General features: G+C 47.1%; 3 long non-coding RNA genes across 8 annotated transcripts in view; 1 reads left to right on the forward strand and 2 right to left on the reverse strand.

Moving 5' to 3' along the window:
- The window catches only part of LOC120375596, a 31721-nt gene extending 9415 nt beyond the window's left edge, over positions 1–22306 (reverse strand). For 2 of the 6 annotated variants that reach the window (XR_005586655.1, XR_005586650.1), the window contains exons 1-4: positions 9485–9594; positions 7522–7711; positions 2233–2347; positions 208–605 (exon numbers count right to left, since the gene is read on the reverse strand). This is a non-coding gene — a long non-coding RNA (uncharacterized LOC120375596). Of the gene's footprint in view, positions 1–207; positions 606–1444; positions 1952–2232; positions 2348–7521; positions 7712–9484; positions 9595–21630 lie in introns of those variants that run through there. The other 4 variants (XR_005586651.1, XR_005586654.1, XR_005586652.1 and 1 more) reach the window with 4 other exon arrangements.
- On the forward strand, positions 1241–11904 carry LOC120375595. The gene is made up of 3 exons (XR_005586649.1): positions 1241–1360; positions 8396–8559; positions 9570–11904. It is a non-coding gene; the product is annotated as an uncharacterized LOC120375595 (long non-coding RNA).
- LOC120375598 lies at positions 2499–2941 on the reverse strand. Its single transcript, XR_005586659.1, has 2 exons — positions 2734–2941; positions 2499–2635 (listed from the first exon to the last, which is right to left on the reverse strand). It is a non-coding gene; the product is annotated as an uncharacterized LOC120375598 (long non-coding RNA).
- Positions 22307–22494: the final 188 nt, after the last annotated feature.

A 22494-nucleotide genomic window follows, 5' to 3' on the forward strand; every position in this document is an offset into this window, starting at 1 on the left:
GACCAGAAGAAACCCGGCCCAGATCGCTGTCATTAGTCCAGCTGTGCAGGCTCCAGCTGCTTTTTTAACATGTTATTCTTTATATCTAACCTCTACCCCCATCTCACGTTTTGACCAAAACAAGGAGGCAATCAGCTGAAATGGGGCTTTCCCTTGAAGCAAAATGTTATAGATTTATCAGTTCCACCCCCCTTCTTTCCCTCTTACCTCCTTTTCCAAAGTGACTTGCAAGAAAAGAGATTCTTTTGCTTCTTGATGACAGAGCTGGAGGGCCTGAAAGTTCCCCTCGTGCCCTCAGAAAAACCCCGCTTTTCATTGTTTTCACTTAAAAATAAAGTCTGGTTTTGGTGGCACTCTCCTTGGAGGAGCAACAAATTGCAACCTGGGGAACTATTTAGAGACCTTTTCTCCCAACTGTTCAAGCAGCATTTCTGTTCAGTACCTATGACAAAAATCCCTTCATTTCTCTGTTCCTTGGAGTTCACTTCCTTGCGGCTTATGACGCCATTATCACATTGTGCCTGTCTGTTTCCAGTCAATTTCACTTGGGCTGGGTTAGTTGAGCCCTCTGCTCCATGTAGAGGTTCTTACAGGGCAGGAGATCTCTATAGCAGATTAGAAAACACCATACACAAATTTTTTTAGAAAAGCCTATCAGACTGCCTTTACCCATCAGTCAAAAAGAGGGATATCTCCTCACCAGTCTCCCTTTGTGGACCACCCTCCAGACCCTCCAGTTAGCTCATTTCTGTTCAATTCCCACAAAATACAGCATCCACCCACTTTCCTCAATACTCAGTTATCCATTAGTACCAATCACCTCTGCCCTCCCTCAGAGCTTTTAATTAGAGAATTGCACCATAGCCCCCCGCCAAAAAAGTCTTCCCAGCTAACTAATAGTTACCTAAAGCTAGATGCATTTAAAGCACCAGCTGCTGTAAGGGAGGGGTCATGCTTGGTGTAAACTCATCATATCTTTAATAACAGCTCTGATTTCAACAGCTATTTGTACTGTCTGGATTATGAAAGCGAAGTATTGCTGTCCCATCTCACTGCAACCAGGCCTCTGATTGTTGGCTGGATTTTGATCTTTGCAGGTTACAGGCTGTGACGGGATGTGCATACCCTGCACTAGGCAGGAAAGGGTTAATCCCCCACTATGGGCCGAGAAAGCCCCACCCCTCAGGCCCTTCTGGGCATGCTCCAAATGCTGTGCTAGTATAAAAGGAGAGCACCTCAACTTAATCTGGTTGGGCTACCAGAGGGAAAAGACATGTGGCAGTGCTGGCTGTAGTGCAAGAGCTGGAGATCCTGTGAGCTGGAGACCTGTTGCCCTATGGACTGCAGCATCAAGAGCCTGGTAGGAAGTGACCCAGGGAGGGTGAGTGGGTGGTATCTCCCACTCATCTAAGGTTAGCATGTTGAGGTTGGATTCCCTACTGACCCAATGGTGGCAGGGGTGGCTCTATGTGTTTTGCTGCCCCATGCATGGTGGTCATGTGGCCTTTGGCAGCATACTTTTGAGTGGTCTGCTGGTCATGTGGCTTTGGTGGTGGTTCTGTGGGTGATCTGCTGGGCCTGCACCTTCAGTGTACCTGCTGCCAAAGCTGTGGGACCGGTGGATCTCCTGCAGGCCTGCTGCTAAAGGCTGCCTGACTGCTGATCTCACAGCAACTGGCAGGCTGCCCCCTGTGGCTTGCTGCACTGGTGCCTGGAGCTGCCCCTGAGTGGTGGACACTCTGCCATTGTTAGGTCACTAGGTTGGGACCCAGTTGAGTCAGGTGGGCCTTGGTCCCCCTATCCTGGCTGCCACCCATCTTGGTGGTGGCCCCTGGATCTAGCTGCTAGGATATGCTGGCCTGCACCCGAGGGCTGTTGTAGGGACTCTGGCCATTGGCCCTCATTGTGGTGATGCCTAAGACAGCCTAGCAGACTGTAACTGTGGTGTCACACACCCATTATCCACCCAGCCAGGAGATGGGGGGGGGGGGTGTACACTGCCACACAGACACCAAGATAAATGCTTTGAAATTACAAAAAATAAAAGCTAGTGCTCCTGGAGCAGCCCATAACAGCCACATGTTTTCCCAAGACACAAAGGGCCATTAAGCACCCTACTCCACTTCGTGCCTTTGAAAATTCACCCCTACCCCAGATCTGCAGTATGAGCTTGGATTATTGTCACTTCCTCCCAGGAAATTTTAGTTGAAAATAGAAAACTATCCCTTGTACCGTCAATTATAGCTGCATGAGGTTCAGAGGAGCAGGCTCTCTCCCACTGAGGTATTGAAGGTGCTCTGGTCTTCTGCAGGGTCTTGTAATGGGGTGGAGGGGCTGGGAAACCAGACTAGGTTAGACAGTAAGGAGGAAAGGTGCGTTAGTTATAGTGATAATTGTTAGAGTGCACTCTGTGCATTGGGAAAGAGGGGAAGCATGCTGTCTTCTGCTGCTATGCCAACACTTGGATTTTTTGACTATTCTTCCTTCCTGTCTCTGCATGTTGCAAAATCCCGAGCCTCGTTGCTCTCCCTTGCCTTGCCACACCTCACATCAGCTATTGCTTCTGAGATAAATTCCTCTAATGTGTGTGTTGGTTTGTTTCTTAAATTCTCCTGTATTCTCTCCCACCATCCTCCTGCAAAACATACCCAACAAAATAAACCAACCTTGCATAAATTGTCCCAGCTCCTTACTTAGGAGCAGAGACAGCTGTGACTGATTCAAGCAAAATACCTTTTGTCTGGGCTACAAAACCCAAGCTAATCTTCACATTGAACCAAAGCGGGTCCTTCCTGATCACATGCTTACACTGCCAGAGCAGGGAACGTGGATAATACTTGGGAGCCGCTATAAATGCTTCGGAAAAGGCTCTGCCATGGTAGTAAACAGCTGGTGCATCTAATCCATTTTCCAAGCACATTTGCAAGATATACAATTAAGAGTTCTGCTGAGGGGGAAAAGTAAAGCAAACCATTAGATTTGTTTATAACATTACAGCTACTGTAATGCCCACTCAGGACCTTCTTTCCAGGCAGACAATATTAAGGTGATCCTTAAGAAACAGCCCAGGGACTTCCAGTGGATGACTACATGATATTAATTTTGAGTAAATATGTTCAGTTCCAGTTCCCATATAATTAAGCACAAAGAATGGATCCTGCAGGTTGTTAGACCAATTCAGGTTATGATCCCTGTGTTCCCTCCACTGATTTCCATGTCTACTTTTTTAATTCTGTTCTGCTGTATACTAAAAATAAAGAGCCATCTCCTCAGCTTTGCATAATTCAAAGGTGCTTTGCCAATCTCCACTAGCTGAGAATCTGGACCCAATCTGTCCAGGTAATAACATGAATCATAGGACTTCAAGGCGCAGAGCCAAATTGTGTGGTCAGTTACCCTGGTATTAAGGCAGAGCCAGTCCAGTGCTTTATCAGTGTTCCTGAGGCAGGGGCGGCTCTAGGATTTCCGCTGCCCCAAGCAGGGCGGCAAGCCGCGAGGGGGAGCTCTGGCGGTTGCTGGTCCCACGGCTCCGGTGGACCTCCCGCAGGCGTGCCTGTGGGAGGTCCACCGGAGCTGCCTGCCGCCCTCCCCGCGGGACGCCGCCCCAAGCGCGCGCTTGGCACGCTGGGGTCTGGAGCCGGCCCTGCCCTGAGGGAAATCTTTCAGAAGTCACACTTTGACTGGAGGAGTATCCCCTCCCAGAAAGATAAGGAAGGAAAACTTCAGAGGAGGGTTTCTTAGACTGGCATCGTGAGGTGATTCCACCTTCTTCCAGGATTAGGGACATGCCAACTCAAGAATAAAGGAGGTAGCATGTTTCTCTTATCACTAGAATGTGTTCACCTGTTTTTATGGGTAAACAAACATCTGCTCAACACTGAATAGTCACTACAGAAAGGCAGGGTGATGCTCCAACTTTGCCCAGCTAAGGGCTGGGCAAGCAAATTACCAGGAACCCAAGTGCCCTTATTATTCTTCTAGTGCAAGGCAAGTTGCATCACAATTAACAGTAAACACAGCACATGGGAGTCCTTGGCCTGCAATCTTCTTCCCTGTTTCAGTCTTTACACTACCTTAATCAGTGAATCATACTGCCACCTAAACCACCCTCTGCCCCTGGACCCTGGCATCAGTCCCTGCAAGACTTGCCTCAGCAATCTTCATTCTGCTCATCAACTCACATTTCCTGCGAACTCAAGTTTTCTTAATCTGATCGTCTTGACGCTATCAGGTATAAAGCTGGTTAGGTGGTAAATCCAGCTGATTACTTCCTCATTAGTTGTGTGGTAGATGAAGCTCACATGCAGCAACCACCTGTAACATTCCACTTCAAAGGCGGAAGCCTCTGAATATCCTGTTTCCTCAATGTCCAAGTCTCTCATGTATGTAGTAAGATGCTGAAGACAAGAGACTGCAGCAATTTCATTTTACCTTCAGTTATACCATTTGCTTCTCCAAATGTGGCTGGTGTTGCTAGAGCAGCAGTCACAAGTCCAGGTCTATCTAACTGGTGTGTAGTCATGCTACCTGATATCTGAAGTGCTCAAACACTCCAGTGCCACCTCAGATTTGGGCAGGAATGGCCTTCTCAACAGACTTATGTCCCCATTGTCTGTCTTTTCAAGAGATTTTTAGAACTAACTCCTCTGCTTCCAGCCTTCTCTTTCTAGCAAGTTTTGCACCTCTTCTAGTGCCAATCCAGTGAGGTCAATCTCCTCAGGGCCTCACTAAAGCTCCATAAATATTGACTGCTGCCATGCTTGTCTTCAAAATAGATGAGCAGCCTGGGGGAGGGAGTGTGGGGTTTTCCAAAGCACTCAGTGTTGGCCATAATCTGCTCCCATTAATGTGGCATGTGAATGATAACACCCCCATTGAACTCAATGGTAGAGTGAGGCTCATGCTGAGTGTTTCAGAAAATCCCTGCTGCAAGGTTGCAGAGAAAGATGGGGCTATAATTAATATACATTTTGATCTTCCTTTCCATCTGTGGGCATTGCAAAATCTCACACATGGTACACATACATTGTGCTTTGCAGACATACCTAGGTTCTGTGGCTTGGTTGCCTGGCTCAAGATGTAACATCATATCCTAGGGCCTGGACACCTGGCAAGTCCCAACTCCGTAATACAGAGGATGCTAACTGCAGGCTGCACCCTAGAGCTCCCTGGTTTCCATTCATCTGCACCCTCCATTGTAGAAGAGGATGGGCACCTCTACTGCAGGGCTAACCTAACAGGGAGGGAAGCAGTAAGGCTAACAGGCTGTCATGTTCCTGGGAGAAGGGGATGAGTCAGGACTTGATTTTAATTAGTTACTTGGGAAATTCTTGGCTCTCCTAAAAAGGGTCATTTTTTTACCTGCTCTAGTTACAATGAGCATAGCTGCAAGATTCAGGCTGCTTGTCACCGACAGGCCCTTTGATTCTTTGTCCCTCTAGCTTCTGCATTAACTAACCACAGCCCATGCTGTCTGTCACCACACAGGGTTTCCCTAAGTCCTGGCCTGGATGGAGCACTCATGGATGATACCACTGTAGCCCAAAAGGAAGAGACCAACTTCCCCATTTAAAAAAACCTCAGTATGGCTGTGAGAATGGATTGTTCCTCTGACAGAACAAGGAGTAATGGTCTCAAGTTGCAGTGGGGGAGGTTTAGGTTGGACATTAGGAAACCCTTTTTCACTAGTAGGGTGGGGAAGCACCAGAATGGGTTACCTAGGGAGGTGGTGGAATCTCCTTCCTTAGAGGTTTTTCAGGTCAGGCTTGACAAAGCCCTGGCTGGGATGATTTAGTTGGGTTTGGTCCTGCTTTGAGCAGGGGGTTGGACTAGATGACCTCCTGAAGTCCCTTCCAACCCTGAGAGTCTATGATTCTATACCGCAGAGGGTGCTCTCTGGGAGTTCATTCCCAGAGGCTAGAGCGAGCACTGCAAAGTTTGGCGCATGGGAAAGGGATACAGGGTAATGCCATTCGGCAAGCCAGGGGATGCTAAAGCGCTTTTTAGCGATAAGGAGCTGCAGCACTTTTTATGGTGATTCCTTATCCCCCCCCCATTCCCTGCTAATGCATCAGGTGTAAGTGCACCAAGGAAAACAGCTGAGTCAGCGGAGCCGGAGGCACCCTGCAGCTGAAGTCTCCTCAGCAACACATTTCTGAAAATAATAAAAAACCAGGAAAGCTTGGGGGGGGGGAAGACCCAGAATGAGAGCGCACAAGAGGCTGTGCAATTTACTTCAGCCCCAGGCAGCAGCAGCGGCAGCTAACGGTGCTGACAAGTTGTATGTGGTTTACATGCCCATTAACTCGCTTACTCAATAAAAAATGCAGAGTTACTGCAGCTTCAACATGTCACGGCTGCACGTGGCACTTAAGCTACTGGGAGACATGGAGCGTCTCTCAAAGAAAGCCACTTACCAGCCTGTCAGGAGAAATGACAACCTTTAAAAGGGTATTCAGGGGAAAATACAGGGAACTGACATGCTGCAGCCACATTTTACTGATAGATTATATGTGCAGCATCAATATTATACTAGGTCAATAACATATGTATATGTGCCTGCTGCTAGTGCAGCCCTGCTGTGGTTAACATCGCAAAGGTGTTTCCATTGCAACCCCCCGTTTCCACAGGCTTCTTTAAAAATAAAAAATTACCCCTTGAAACGAAACAATCCAGGCTTTGCTCTTGGCCCAGAGATGTTTTTTGAGGGGGGACAGGAGGGAGGGAAACTGTTGCTGTTAGAGTAGGGTGGGGGGGGGTGTAATGTGAACAAAGTCCTGTCAGCTATTTCTTGAGTTTGTAGCATGAGAGAGGAAAACATAAAATAGCCTCTCCTGGTGTTGAAAGAGTCCAACCACAATTTCTTTGAGACATCTGGCAACAAACTGCTGCATTTCAACACCTTGAAATTAGGCTCAGGGAAATTTCCCACTGAGGGATAGCACCTGTGCTGGGTCTTGGGAGGACAGGGTAGGACAATGGGTTTTGAGTTTAGAAGCCGATGGTTATTGGAACATCATGTGTGAAGCTTGTGCAGAAGTAAATGTAGGTAAATTTGGAGACGCACCATGAAGGTTAGATACAGAGGGGCCTCTCAGGTTTCTACTCAGCAAAATTCCCTTTGATCCAAGTAATGACTGAGCCAAGGACTTCAACCCTTGTCTCAAATTATGTTGTATTAGCAGTAATGCCCCCAGGTGCTAGGTGCTGTACACACACTTAACAGACAGTCCAGGCCCCACACAGCTTACAATAGCAGTACACAGTGAGGCTATGGGTGGATACAGCAAACAGGGTGGAACACATGTCAGGAGGGCAGTCCTGACTAGTGTGACAGCAGGGTAATAAGGAGAGTTGTGCTGGCTGTGGGTGGGTACACTCAGGAGCTCAGTGCAATTAACACAACTGAGTGTGAGGCAGCAGAGGGGCTCTGGTGGTGCAGTAGGACCGTTGTCCTCCCCTCCCCTCTGTCAAATAGTCAGGCCTGGTGGCTGACCCTAGCTTCCATCTAGCCAGACTTACCTCCTGGGCTGAGCAGGAAGAGAAGGTTTAATTAGCTACTTCTGCAGCAGTAATCTGAGCACGAATGTGAGGAGGGCAGGAATGCCCCAGCTGTTAGAGTTTGATGCCAGCTGGTTGGACTCTGCCAAGGCAGTGCTGCAGTATCTGTTCCTGTGTGCACGCAGGCCTAGATATGCTCACCACATGAGCCCTGGATGCAAACACAGGAAAATAGGGTTGATTTTTGCTTGGTCTTAGCACCCCGTCTCTCCCACCAGCAGCCTCTAACCCTCCCAGTCTTGGCATGGCCTGTTGCTTAATAAGTGAATTAAGAGCAAAGTCTCTGCCCCAGCAGCTGCTGTGGTCTGTTTGCAGCCTTCTCTGAGGAAGAACTGGGGAAGGAGCAAGACCCTGGTCACCAGAGGTTGCAGTGAGAACATCTGGGGAAGGGGCAGGGATATCTGAGGCAGACCTGGGGTGCTATCCTTGCTCTCAGGCAAAACAAAAGCCTTCTTCAGTAGCTTGGCACTTGTATGGATTCCACAGGGACCGCAGGCTACTTGGGATGCATGAAAATGGGCCGGTTACCTGAACCCCCACTGGGCTGGAGAGCAGCTCTGTGTAAATGCACTTGGCTCAAGTCAGGCCTATAACCAGTGGAAGGTGAGCAAACTTCCCTCCTGCAGCTGTGCCGGTGCTTCTCAGCCTGTCCGAAGACACCCCCTGTTATCATCCTGGGCCTCTGTCCCCTACACAATGCAAATCAGTTCTGATCCAGCACCCCCTGCTATTACAGATCTGAGGCCCCCACAGCTCTGCCAACACACCTTAGTGCCTGAAACTGTGACAGAGCCCAGGTCCCTCCATCTCTTCCCTTTCTCCCTTTGTTTTTCAGATTCCCTGACAGTAACTCAAGGGCTCTGTGGCTCTGGAAAGGAATCATAGAGCTGTTTCCCCTGCAGTGTGTTCTGAGCCTACCTGACCCGCATGCAGGGAGCTCAGGGCTTTCTTAATTGCAGTGTGACCAAACCCAGGTGGAGGGTTCCTTTTCCAGCTGTGGTGAGTCTGAGGCCAAGCCAAGGAAATGAGGTGGGGGAGAGGGCATGCAGGGTAGTATTTTGTGCCTGGCCTAACAGCAGGGTTCACCTGCCTGACATTTTTCACACAATAGAACACCATTTCCTCACAGAGGCCAAGGCTACCTGCAGCCTGGATCGTGGTACCTGTGCTCCTCAGGCTGACCTGCCTGCTAGCCTTTGCCTTTCACTTCAGTGGCTCCAGCAAGCAGCAGCCCCCTGGGCCATTAAATCTGGGTCATTTTTAGCCAGTGCAAGAACCCACCTCCTTTACGTACACATTTCTCAGAGGGAGCTCAACTGGCTACTCAACCTCCTACCCTCCCCCTTCCTCCAGCCTGGGCAGCTGTTGGCATTTTTCTAAATCAGCGATGCCTGCCTTTTACCTGTGGCCAGGATGGTATTTTCCCAAAGGGGTCCAGGAATCTTCCACCTAATGTTTATTATGCCTGGTTAAAGCTCATTAAAGCCTTTGTTAGTGGAGCTGACTGACAAGGAGAGTGGATTAATATTAGAAGGCCCTGTCAAAAGTGGTGAAAAGGCTGGATTGATTTTATAGGAAGTTTAGTCAGAGCTCTGTGTAAAGGCCTTGGGGCGGGGGGGGGGGGTTACACTGCAGTGAATCAATCTCCTACATTAGCAAGTTCCTCTGGGAATAGTCAACTTCAGTGTTTATTACAGCCAAGGCTGCATTTAACAGATATGGCATTCACTTTCTTCTCTTTTTTAATAATCTGCTGCTTGAAATTGCAGCCCCATAGACTGTCAGCTGAGATAGCGCTGCTAGTGGTGATGGCAGACCATGCAAGTTGGGGGTGAAGGGAATAAAGCATGACTTGTTTGCAGGGTTGTTTGCTTAGTGCAGGACTTCATGCACTGGATGAAGTGTGGGATTTGTTCTATTTTACCTCAGCACTGATCCTCAACACTTCCTGCTATTCCAGCCAGGGCCTTTACATATCCCTGGCAATGCTCTTCTCTCCTGTCTTGCAGCATCGAGTTGTGATCCTGTAAACTGCTCATCCAATGCACTTCAATCAGCTCCCCTGTTACTCCAGTCTCGGAGCTTGCCAAGCACAGCTCTGCCAATGTACCAGACTCCTGACCTGCAGCTCTTCCTGCTATCCCAGTCCTCAAACCAGTGCCACCAGCAATGAATCTGGCAAGTAGATTTTCCCAAGGCTGGGCAGGTATAATGTATGGGCTAAATCATCAGCCAGCTTTACTATGCCCACTAGGCACAAAGTGCCTGTTTTCTGTTGACTGGAGTGCCTGGAACCATTGTGATGTCATCCCTGCTCACGTGCCAGTGACAGGCAGCGATAGGCAACTTCCCAGACTTCTCTCACCTGACACTTCACTGGGTTTTTTGGTTTTGAGGTTTTTCCTGCTCCAAAAATGCAGCCCATCCAGCTCCAATAGACACCAAGGGCTTTTTCAATTGCTGGTTGAAAGGAAAATAGTTTCTGCTTTTCTAAGTCTTGTCTCTTCTCCCCCCCCCCAGCATCCATGGGTTAGACTGCTGCCTTCCACATGGCTGCACAGACACACAGTTGTGTTCATGTCAATCCCCTTGATACTAGTCATGAGCCCTCTCCTGTACCAAGGTTCCCTGCTTCTGATCTTTCTGCTTAAAGATGCAATTTGCAAAAGGGCAGGTTGTCGTGTTTCCTTTTTTCTCTTGGTGCAAACCAAACCTTGGGGCCTACTTCTTATTTTGGGGTCATCTCACATCGTATTCACCTTGATAGCTCTCATCCTGGTATCCAGGTAACAAAAATAATACATGTAGTGAAACATTTTGCATCTGGGGATCTGAGAGCTTTTACCATATTAATTAAACCAAGTCCCACAACACTGATACAGATATGTTAATAGAGAGGGGGCCAAGTTCAGAGGTAATGTAGGTTAGACCCCCATTCACCTGGTTAGATGGGATTACAGTCACTTACTGCTGTGTCAATCAGTCTAAAGGAGACTAAGATGATGTAGGTTGCATGCCACCAAGGTGTAAGTTAAAATAGTGTGCAGCTTATGTTAGCATGCACATTCTGAACCCTCCTGTTGCTGGCTTTTCTTGCTATACTCTTCTGACACCTCAATGTCTGGATTCACTTCCCTTACTTAACCTCTGTAGGTCAGTTTCCTAAGGGATGCATAAGAGCTGGTCTGACTCCCCATGTCGTTTGCAGCTGAGCAGTGTGGCTGAGATGCTGGTATTGTCCAATCTATTGGTTCAGTATTAATGACTTTGATTATTTAGAATTCCCAATTAACACACAAATTTTGGTAGGGTCTTGTCCCTATATCAGGCCCCAGTGTTACCCAAATTACTGTCCAGATGGGCATCCTTAGCCTATTGTTTGGAATATTAACGCATTAGCATATATGTCAATTAATTACCATAACTACCTTCAGTTAAACATCTGCTGATGTTGTCCTCCAAAAATACCCTAAACCTGATTTAAAAAAAAACCTGCTTGTGGTTACCTGTCAGCACTTGATGCTCAGTTTTAACATTTGTGATCATTACAAAACAATCTTATGCCATCTTACGACTTAAGGTCACTTTTAGTTTACTTGTGCCAACCCAGTTCAGCAACTCAGGCTGTTAGGCCTCATTCTTAGGCTAACTGCGTCAGCTACTTACAGGTCTAGGACGGTAGGTCTCTTGCATTTCTGCATTATCTTTATTAAATAATCAACACATGGGCTGCACTAGTGCAGGTGAGTGGAGAGTTCAGATTCTGTAGCATTTTACACCCATTTTCATGCACTTTGCACAGAGCAGGCACAAATCACACTATGGGGTATAAGCTGCATGGTGGTAAGTGAGTCACCAGACAGTCTAAAGTGGTGGGATATGGTCTAAGCCAAACAAATTTAGACTCCCTCTAGGCTTATTAGACTCCTGAGTGACCATACTTGGAAGATGAAAGATTAAAAGTTAATTGTGCTGTGAAAAGCAAGCCTGAAATAATGCCTGATTATTTTACAGATTATAGTTCATGTGTGCTCATTTTGCAAATAAAACACCATTTTCTCTTCTAATAGCCAGTGCCCCTGGAAGAGGAGAGTTGGACTGGGCTTTTTGGGGCATCATCACTAGTAATAAAGACCCTTTACTGAAAATCAGTGCATCAGTCTGCTGGTGCTGTGAGAGCCAGAATAGACTCCAGCTCACCTTCCAGTGGAAGGAAGGTGAGGAAGAGGGGCATATGGAGCATGTTGGCACTTATAATACTTTTGAGAAATTGCAAATGTCTGTCTACTACAGTCTGTATTTGATTGTATCCCACCAGACTTTGTATATTTTGCTTTTATTTTTAGATAGCACGTCTCCTCAGACAAGGGGCAGTGTCTTGGGCAAACATGTATCAATACCTAGCACAATGGGCTCCCAATCTTGACCAAGGCCTCTGGCTATTATGATAATAAAAATAATGAAAGTAGTAACCGATGTGTAGACTCATTTACTTTACATTTCTACAGCACCTCCTATGGTGGGATGCCAACCTGGTTGAAAGGTCTAGACGCTAGCACAGTATCAGAGTTAAATAAGAACAAGAAGTCAGCAGCTCTGATTTGGAAAACCACAGGAAGCAGCACTGAGGAACAAGGTTACATTTTCACACAGTCACATCTCTGCACCATAACTATGCTTGAACCAGGATTATAGAAATAGTCATGAGGCCAGCCAGAATCAGAACTCAGGAGTCCTGCCCCCTCTAAAAGGGAAAATTACACTAGGGTCTGTATCCATGAGCTAGGGAGCCTGAGACTCCATGTGCAGTGGAAACAGATGACTCAATTAAGAGGCAGGCACAACCTAATACCGAGCTGGTTCTACCTGCCCCTAGGTGAGGCCAATATACAAGTTAACTCTCAGAAGTCACAGCAAGCAACTCAAATCATAAACCCTGCCAGGAACTAGACCTAGTTACCTTGTGTTTCATTCCCTCCCTCAACCTCCCAAGCAGTGAAAGACAGTAATGTAGTGGTCTGGTGTTTGGGTTGGAAGTGAGAGATTTAACAACCAGCACGCTGCACAGGCTGGCTGGGAGTGAAGCAAGTGCTCAGGTTAAAAACAGAGCTGGGATCAAGCTGAGGGAAGTGGATGTGTTTGCTGCTGAAATGTCATGGGACAGAGAGGAGGAAGCATGTGTGTTTGAGGATGAATGGGCAGCTGAGGGAGAACTAATGTAAATGTCACCATCACTGCTTGGCAGGGAAAAGCCTGGGAAGGTTGGGAAAGGTTCTGGGATGAAGCAGCCTCACTCTGCCAACCCCAGGCTCTGCTGGTGATGCAGTGACAGGCTGCTTGGTGCTGATTTAGGAGGGGGCTGTACCATGATCCACTCCTCGTGTGCCTGGGGCAGTAATTCAGCCTCATAAAAAAAAAAAATTAAAGCTCAAACCCATCACACCAGGGTGGCAGCTTGCAGAGCAGATTTAAGGGTGGGATGAAATCAGACTCAGAAATGAGGTGTCAGACAGAGTGTGAGGGAGGGACCAAGTGAAATTACAGCCAGGCGAGGACAAACTGTCCCTGTGAGACTATTAGGAGAGTGTGTATTTTATGGGAGGCTCAATGCTGACTGAATCCTCTGTAAACAAAGTACAGAGAGCCTTTCCTCCTCACTCACTGGGCACAGGCAGCCAGAGCACATACACCACTGGGAATAGAGGTGGAGAGATGTTTTCAAAAGGGCCCACTGATTTTGGGTCTCTGTTTTCATTTGCACAACTTCTTGTGACATTAGCTGGACCCCATTTTAAAATTTGCCAAGCACTTGCAGCTCCCCTGGACTGGGGCAGAAGTGGTTGGAGCTTAGCACCTCTGAATGTCAGACCAATGTATCATAGGTTGCACCCTAAAACAAAGCCACCCACAAAGACTGGTTGCTTTTGAACAACTTGGTCTGTCTCTGTCAGCAGCCATTCTTGAAACCATGGACCAAATTGCAGCGCTCACAGTCTCCATTCATCCTCATGCATGTCCTATTTACATGCTGGCTAGGACTCTAAGGACATTAATTGGCCAGCTGAAGATGCTCCAACTACAGAGGAAAGGCTATAAATAAGTATTTTGATATTAAACATCTTTATTAGAAAACATCAGTGTTTTATTGGCATGGCTGCTACCTTCTGGCTGTTTGTTTTCCTCCTGGCTCAGCTGTGTGCATTCCCCTCTCCCTCAATCAAGGCAAAAGTCATGTGAAGCTACAAGGAAGGGCTTTTTTCTGCCACTTTCTTTCATTTATTTACTAAATAAAAATAGAACCACAGAAATATAGACTGGGAAGGGACCTCTGTGGGTCATCTAGTCCAGTCTGCCCACCCTCTGCTGGGGCAGATGAAGTATTGTCTAGACCATCCCTGACAGGTGTTTGTCAAACTTGTTCCAAAACCTCCACTGATGGAGACTCCACAGCCTCCCTAGGTGATTGGTTGCTGTGCTTAAACTGCCCTGATAAGGAGTTTTTCCTAATGTCCAACCTACACTTCCCTTAGTGCAACTTCAGCCCATGACTCCTTGTCCTGGCCCCAGTGGATAAGAACTGTTTATCACCCTCCTCTTTACAAACAACAAACTAGCTCTGCATGCAAACAGAAGGGGAAGGTTCCTCCTAAGAAGTTTAAAATAGCTTCCAAAAAAAATTGCCCCCATCTCTGTGAGCCCAAGTGCTGGGAGCTTGGCAGACACAGCTCAGGAAGAGAAAAGAGGTAGGGCATGTGTATTAGTGTGCTCTTATCACAGCTAGTCAGTCGCACCCTCAGCCTGGAAGAAGGTCAGTGCTGTGCAGGGCCATCTTCCATCCCAGAGATGGATGCATTCCTAAGGGGATGGATGCACTAAACAGGGGGTTGTAAGGTGTAACACAGACAGGGGCCCAAACTGATGCCCTGCCTCCCCCACACCCAAAAGTTGAGGTGGTTTGAATCTGAGCTTTGTGGTTCAGGCCTGTCTCAGCAGCTACAGAAAGCAAAGGGGTTTCTTATGACTGAGCAGTAAATAGCCAATCCCTATTCACAATGCACGCACCAGCAGGGGTGACTTGGGCACACTTAACAAATGTATGACCTTAAACTCCCTCTACCTGATGAGCGCTCACCCAGCTAGTGCGAGTGTACCTAGCAGTATGTACACTATACATAGCAGAACCAACAATAGGATCCAGCTTTTCAGAATCCCCATCCAGAGTTCTGTGCACTAGGCCACACTGCCGCTTTTGGACAAACTTCCTCAAAATACATCACCATTAATCCAGAGGGACCCACCCTATGCAAAAAAAGGAAAATTTAGGTTCCATGGTTCATTTAATCCTTGGCCTCTCTTCTGAGACTGCCAAAAGCTACAAATTGTGATGGAGCTTTTTTAGATGTGATGTAAATGTTAGTTTATGAGGAACTGCTATTTGCACTCAGGCTACTGAATATTTGTGATGTGTGAGAACAGAGCTGAGCCTCTGTATCTCTTCCTGCTACTGGACTGTGGGTATAAATCAAATCACCCACAGCCCACATTCATAGATTTGTCCCTGCAGCTAATTTTGAGGGCACACAAGTGTGTCTGCAACCCCTACTCCTGCAACCAAAGGCAGAGACGCTCCAGTCTGCATGGAGCCTGACTCCGCTGAGGGCCAGGTCTCAGAGAAAGGGCTACATACGTAGCCCAGAATCCAGTGAGAGCATGTCTGCCCCGACTCATGTTTTTTTCTGGAGATTAGCCTGAATGGCCCAGTTCTTGTTCCACACATGAGCTTTGCTGCTTGTTGTGATTATGTACCAACCCCGTGGGTTTACAAACTGGTCTGTTAAGATTTGCCACACGGGAGGAAAACAGATCAGACTGAGGAGGAGGCAGCAGGAAACAGAGAGAAAACAAAAACACAACAGTTCACAGCACACGGCGTTGAACTTGAGAGTGCTCCCCCACTAACGTCCTTCTCTTATTTGATCAGCTCCAGCCCACCACTTCTAAAGAGACAGGATACAGAGAGACCAGCGGGGGGTGTATGAATTGACAGGGCAGCAGGGGGTCACCTTATCCAACACCCTTCTCTCCCATCACTTCACCTCACATTCACCCCTCGGGACAGAAGTGCCAACCAGCCTGTCCTTCAGTGAGATGGCTGGGGGGAAGAAAGTGCCTGCAGCAGCTGCGCCCTATGGGAGGCACCCTCCCTCCTGTACACTTACTAAAGCAGCAGGGAGAAACTGGAGCGAGACTGAGCCTTTGCCCAGATGCTTCAGGAAACAGGACACAAACCACCTCCTGGACTAAACCACTTGAACAAATTTGTTGAGAATACAAAATAAACGCAGGTGTTCAATCCACTAAAATATTTATCTGGGATCTAAAAATAAATTGGTGCCCTCCCCCCGTGATGAACCCACACCCCTTTTTGTGTGTTGCTTAATAAGCCAGATGCTTTTTATTCCTCCTTGACCACTGTCATTCCTTTCAGATTTTTATCTCTGCAACAGAAATTCCTTCCAACTTTTCCTTCTCCCCACCCCCCTCGCTAATGCTCTTCACTTTCAAATGCTAATAATCTCCAGCAGTAAAAGGCTTAGAAGTGGTTCTAGAGTGTTTGATCTTTGGCCTGTGATCTGCTTTCATCTTTCAGCTTTCAAATGTTACTTTAGATTTACTTTAACCTAGTAACATGCTTAGTATTCATAGGCATGGACGTTTTGTATGTTGTGCATCAAGTCTCCCCAAATTCTAATGAGGCAGGGGAAAGTTATACTTAACCATTAATTTTTCCAGGTGTATTTATCTGCTAAAAGAGTTGGCGGATGTGATTGCAGAGAGCCATTGGCCATTATCTTTGAAAACTCATGGCGATTGGGGGAGGTCCCAGATGACTGGAAAAAGGCTAATGTAGCGCCCATCTTTTAAAAAGGGAAGGAGGAGGATCCGGGGAACTACAGGCCAGTCAGCCTCATCTCAGTCCCTGGAAAGATCATGGAGCAGGTCCTCAAGGAATCAATTCTGAAGCACTTAGAGGAGAGGAATGTGATCAGGAACAGTCAGCATGGATTCACCAAGGGCAAGTCATGCCTGACTCACCTAATTGCCTTCTATGAGGAGATAACTGGGTCTGTGGATGAGGGGAAAGCAGTGGATGTGTTATTCCTTGACTTTAGCAAACCTTTTGATATGGTCTCCCACAGTATTCTTGCCAGCAAGTTAAAGAAGTATGGGCTGGATGAATGGACTATAAGGTGGATAGAAAGCTGGCTAGATCATCGGGCTCAGTGGGTAGTGATCAATGACTCCATGTCTAGCTGGCAGCCGGTTTCAAGCGGAGTGCCCCAAGGGTCGGTTCAGGGGCCGGTTTTGTTCAATATCTTCATTAATGATCTGGAGGATGGCGTGTGATGCACTCTCAACAAGTTTGCAGATGACACTAAACTGGGAGGAGTGGTAAATATGCTGGAGGGTGGGGATAGGATCCAGAGGGACCTAGACAAATTAGAGGACTGGGCCAAAAGAAATCTGATGAGATTCAACAAAGACAAGTGCAGAGTCCTGCACTTAGGACGGAAGAATCCCATGCACTGCTACAGACTAGGGACCGAATGGCTAGGGAGCAGTTCTGCAGAAAAGGACTTAAGGGTTACAGTGGACGAGAAGCTGGATACGAGTCAACAGTGTGCCCTTGTTGCCAAGAAGGCTAACGGCATTTTAGGCTGTATAAGTAGGGCATTGCCAGCAGATCGAGGGACGTGATCATTCCCCTCTATTCGACATTGGTGAGGCCTCATCTGGAGTACTGTGTCCAGTTTTGGGCCCCACACTACAAGAAGGATGTGGAAAAATTGGAAAGAGTCCAGCGGAGGGCAACAAAAATGATTAGGGGGATGGAGCATACGACTTATGAGGAGAGGCCGAGGGAACTGGGATTGTTTAGTCTGCAGAAGAGAAGAATGAGGGGGGATTTGACAGCTGCTTTCAACTACCTGAAAGGGGGTTCCAAAGAGGATGGATCTAGACTGTTCTCAGTGGTACCAGATGACAGAACAAGGAGTAATGGTCTCAAGTTGCAGTGGGGGTGGTTTAGGTTGGATATTAGGAAAACCTTTTTCACTAGTAGGGTGGTGAAGCACTGGAATGGGTGACCTAGGGAGGTGGTGGAATCTCCTTCCTTAGGGATTTTTAAGGTCAGGCTTGACAAAGCCCTGGCTGGGATGATTTAGTTGGGAATTGGTCCTGCTTTCAGCAGGGGGTTGGACTAGATGACTGCCTGAGGTCCCTTCCAGCCCTGATATTCTATGATTCATTTATATTTAACAACCGCTGCGTTGGAAAAGGGGAGGGTGGAGAGACCCATGCGCAGAACCACCGTTGTTAGTGCTCTGAATTTAAATATCCTACCTCCTCCCCTGATGGGAACTGTGGCATGGTGCAGAAATGTTGAATTACTACTTAAGATTTCTAGCTACAGGAGTTGTTCCGGAATGTTTGTCATGTTCATTTCCACAGAACTAAGTGCGAGGAATATAGATGGAATCCCTCATTGAGACCATATTGGCAGAGTTCAATTATTTGCAATATGTAGCCTACAAAGGGAGGTTTTTCCCCCCCTTGTGCTCAGGTGCTGCTTCCAGGAGGTGCAGTCTGGTTTTTCCAGGACAATCAGGGCTATATTTTTCCCAAGTCAGCAGGGAGATGCTGAGGGAGTGAGAATAACCCTCAAACCAATAATCTCCAGCCGGGCTGACCTCAAATGGGGGTATTAGAAAGGTAGAAAGAGAAGACATACCTCCTTCTTCCCCTAGTGTAATTACACTTGTGGAGAAAATGACCTTGAAAACCACCGCTGGCTCAACAGCTGCTCAGGACTGCCTGGTCTTCAGTTATTGTTGGAGGCCTGAGCAGTGGCACTGATGCAATAGCCTTCCTGGTGCTGTTATAACTTAATCTGGCAGCCCTGCCACCCTTTGCCAAGAGACCAAGGAAGCAAGAACACTAGACAATTTTCAGACATCAGTGACTATAATAAATCAGAGCGCAGGAATTATCAAATACTTTGCTAATGGAGGCCCCCCTCCCACTCATTGCATTCCCGCTCAGGCCACATTGCAGGTTCAAAGACTGCCCCCTCCAGCACTGGAATGGGTTACCTAGGGAGGTGGTGGAATCTCCTTCCTTAGAGGTTTTTAAGGCCTGGCTTGACAAAGCCCTGGCTGGGATGATTTAGTTGGGAATTGGTCCTGCTTTGAGCAGGGGGTTGGACTAGATACCTCCTGAGCTCCCTTCCAACCCTGATATTCTATGAAGGGGAAAGCGAAGGAGGACTTTGCCACATTGTGGTCTCCACTGGAAAAGATACCCATGGAAGGATGGTGCAAAGTGAGCAAGTGCGCCTGTCGCCATCCAAAGGGGAGCAAGGCTAGTCACCGAGCTGTTTGCTGCAGGATGTCCCAATGCTTGTGGTGCTGGATGATACCCAGATTTAGGAGACAGGCAGATGAGCTGCATTGTGTACACCTCATGCTGATTGCCCCAGCCACGGAAGATAAATAAACTGCAAACATGGATATGCTCCAAAGACAAGGCCACTTTTCTTTCAGTGTTTCTGGAGACATCCAGCATTGCCAGCTCTCACCACAGGTGATGTTTTCCACAAAGCCCCAGCTTGCACCCACAAGGGATTACACAAGAAGCCCAGCTGTCGTTTAACAAAACAGGGCATTTCTCAGCTCTTTGGTATAGGTTTGTACTGCACCTAGCCCAATAGGGTCCTGATCTATGACTCTGGCACCTACGCACTATAGAAATGCAAGGAATAAGAACACTAGTCCTCATGCTTGCAGAGAAAAGCTAGAAATTGTGACCCTGAAGCTCAGAAACCAGAAGGCAAAGAAAAATAATCCAGAGTTTATTTTTAAAAAAAACAACAAACTCCTCAGTATTTTTGAAGATTTGATCTGGCAATAATGGGCATCCCACAGGGATGCAGCTGCTTTCATGGATTTCCTTGCAGGGCTGGTACAGAGACTGGGAGAGAAGGGACCGGAGTACAAAGTAGTGGGATTTGGGTGTTGATTGCAATCCAACAGTTTTAGTTTCAGCGCCACTGCATTTTGCAAGGTCTCTCCCTATCCGCAGGGCAGCTGCCATTTCGGGAGGCAGACCCAATGCCGCACAGGTTGATCGTCAGAGGGGTTTAAGGCCAGAGAATTCCACCCAGCATTGAGCCCAGTGCAAGTCTCGCTCAGGGAGCTGTTACTCTTGTTCTCTTTTTGTTGTTTTACTTCATGTACATCAAAAGCCACTGAGAAAGTGTCTGCTCTGTGCGCACGGGGGGGGGGGTGCGCAAAACATAACAGGCGTAAAAGGGGAGAGGGGCAGGGTCATGAAAAGAGAGGGGGGAACCGGACTCGAAGTGGAGGAGAGGGAAAAGGAAGCAGGTGGGTGACCAGTGAAGGCTGTCTGAAAGAGCATATGTAAACGCATGCAAGACGCAATAGGATCACTGTAAGTTAACCCTGTGCTCCTCCTGGGAGCTGACATTTTCCCTGGTTCAGACAACATCTGCGCCTCACTGAGCTTCAAGAAAGGCAAAGGATGTGCCACTGGCTGCAAGGCGACGTTTCTGCAGTGCACAGTATGAAGAGCAGAAAAGCCCATTGCTGGTAGATCGTGTGTACACACACACACACACACACACACACCCCTACAGATGAACACATGCATCTATTCACTCACACACATGTGCACACACAGTTCTCCCCATACACACACCCCTAATACTGCTGCAGGGGGAGGGAACATTTTTTAATATGGGCTAGAGTGATCAGGGAGACTTTTTAGCGTCTCCCTAGAGGGCCCCAAACCTAGGCCACTCCCGTCCCAAGAAGAACCGTGCAGTTTAATATTTAAACCCAAATGGCCCAGACAAAGCTGCTTTTCTTTTTATTTATTCTTTTAATTAAACACCAATTTAAAAGGGAGAGTGAGAGAAAGGCACTAACCACTTAAACCCACACTACACCCAGGTTGCTTAGTTGGAGCTGTTATGGGCTAATTAGTTCCTTAAGTGATCATTTGAAATTCCATATCAAACTATTCATAATCTAGAGCAAAAGAAAAAAAAACAACAAACCAGACTGCAACAAGAGGAAGGTTCCCCTGCCTGTGTCTGTGCTATTTATAAAAACCGTCATTGATTGTATTATCTAGGCACAAAAGAAAGTTACAAGCATAAGCAAAAGAGGCCTCTGCTCTTGCTTTCCTCTGATGTTTAAATGCATCCAAAATCCATCTGGAGATTCCCCTCCCCATTGGGGTAGGGGCATATTTCACTCCCGATCCCAGCTTTAAATTGGTTCCAGATGACTCAATTATTTTGCACATCTGCATGGTAACATCAGCGGCATCTCCGCTCTGCAGGGGACAGACCTTGGGCAGCTGTTTGGCAGCTGGAATATTAGAACCAAAGATCCTGGGTTCTGCCTCCCTGCTGCTTATTAGCTGTGTGAATTGATAAACTGCCTGGACACTTGGCTGACACTGCAGCTCATCTGAGCCTAGGAACACAGTTGTTTTAGGAGGCTCAGAGGTTCTCTACTACATCTACATGTTAACCTGCTCGATACATAGGAGACAGAGCTGGGAACAAAGAGCTGTATTTTGTAAAGCTGGTTTAAAAAAAAAAAAATTTCCTCCCCCATACAGAATTTTGAACATTTTGTTCATTTGAAGCTTCTTATTCAAATGTCTGGATTTTTTGTGAGAGATTTCTAAGTTAAGTGAAACAAAACTTCTTTGTTTCATGTCCATTCAAAACAGGAAATGTTGGTTGTGTTTTGATTTGATTCAAAAACTGAAATTTTCCATTTCATTTTGGAATTTCCTGTTGAAAGATAAAATACATATATAATATAGTAATGCTCCCCCAATGGTTTCCTGGGGAAAAAAAAGTTTTTGATAAAACTCCATTTTTTGGGTGGAAATTTTTTCAGTGGAAACATGTCAACCAGCTCTAGTATTCTGTGAAATGCAGAAACAAGATAACGCACATTTTGGGGAAATTACCTGCAGCACCTTAGGTGTCAGGGTTGTCTTAGTTAGAGCAGGACTCCGGGGTTCAATTCTTGGTTCTGTTCCTCGCTCAGCTGTGTTGCTTTGGGCAAGTCACTTCACCATATGGTGTCTCAGCTGGATCTTTTGTAAAATAGAGAAAATGACACTCACCTACATGGCAAAGGACTGTGTGGGTTTTAATTATTTAATTCAGTGGGCTCCCGGCCCATGACTAGGACATCGAGACACTATGGTAATGCAAATAATGAGAATAATAATATAATGCATTAAGAAGTGTTCTGAGATCCTTGGCTGGAGGTCACAGTGCCAAACGTATCACAACTGAGGTGATGTGACATCACTGAGTAGGACTGGGAAACTGTAAACCCTGTATTGGTTAAGCTGACTGGCAGGGTATTTCCCTGGAAATGCCCTTCTCTTTTAAAGCCAGAATTTGCTAGCAATAATGCTGTAATACACTAAGGCATTGGGAATGGAGATGGGGTTCTTCTCCGTTTTTGGGCAGGAATCAATCTCCTGGGTTTCTGTGCTCGGAGTTAGCCATTTTGGGGCTGAGCTGAGCAATGCCAGTGTTGGTTTCCCTGTTGGCCATCCAAGGCCAATGTCTCAGTAGGCTGAGATGGTCCTACAGTAAATTCAAGCCATTTCAACTCCATATTCAGTCAGGCTTCACACCCTCATCCCTCACAGGAAGCAGTAGCTGTGTGACTGGAGTGGCACAAGTTGGCTGAGAATATGAAGTTCCTTCCTGGGGCAAGGATGGGCCTGGCCATTTTCTGAGACCATTTCAAGCCCATCACAACTTCATTTACTTTCTCCCTCAAATCGCATCTAGCGTGGGAAAGTGCTGCCCTC

The sequence above is a fragment of the Mauremys reevesii genome, linkage group 12 (assembly GCF_016161935.1).
Source record: "Mauremys reevesii isolate NIE-2019 linkage group 12, ASM1616193v1, whole genome shotgun sequence".
In the NCBI taxonomy this organism is placed as follows: Eukaryota; Metazoa; Chordata; order Testudines; family Geoemydidae; genus Mauremys; species Mauremys reevesii.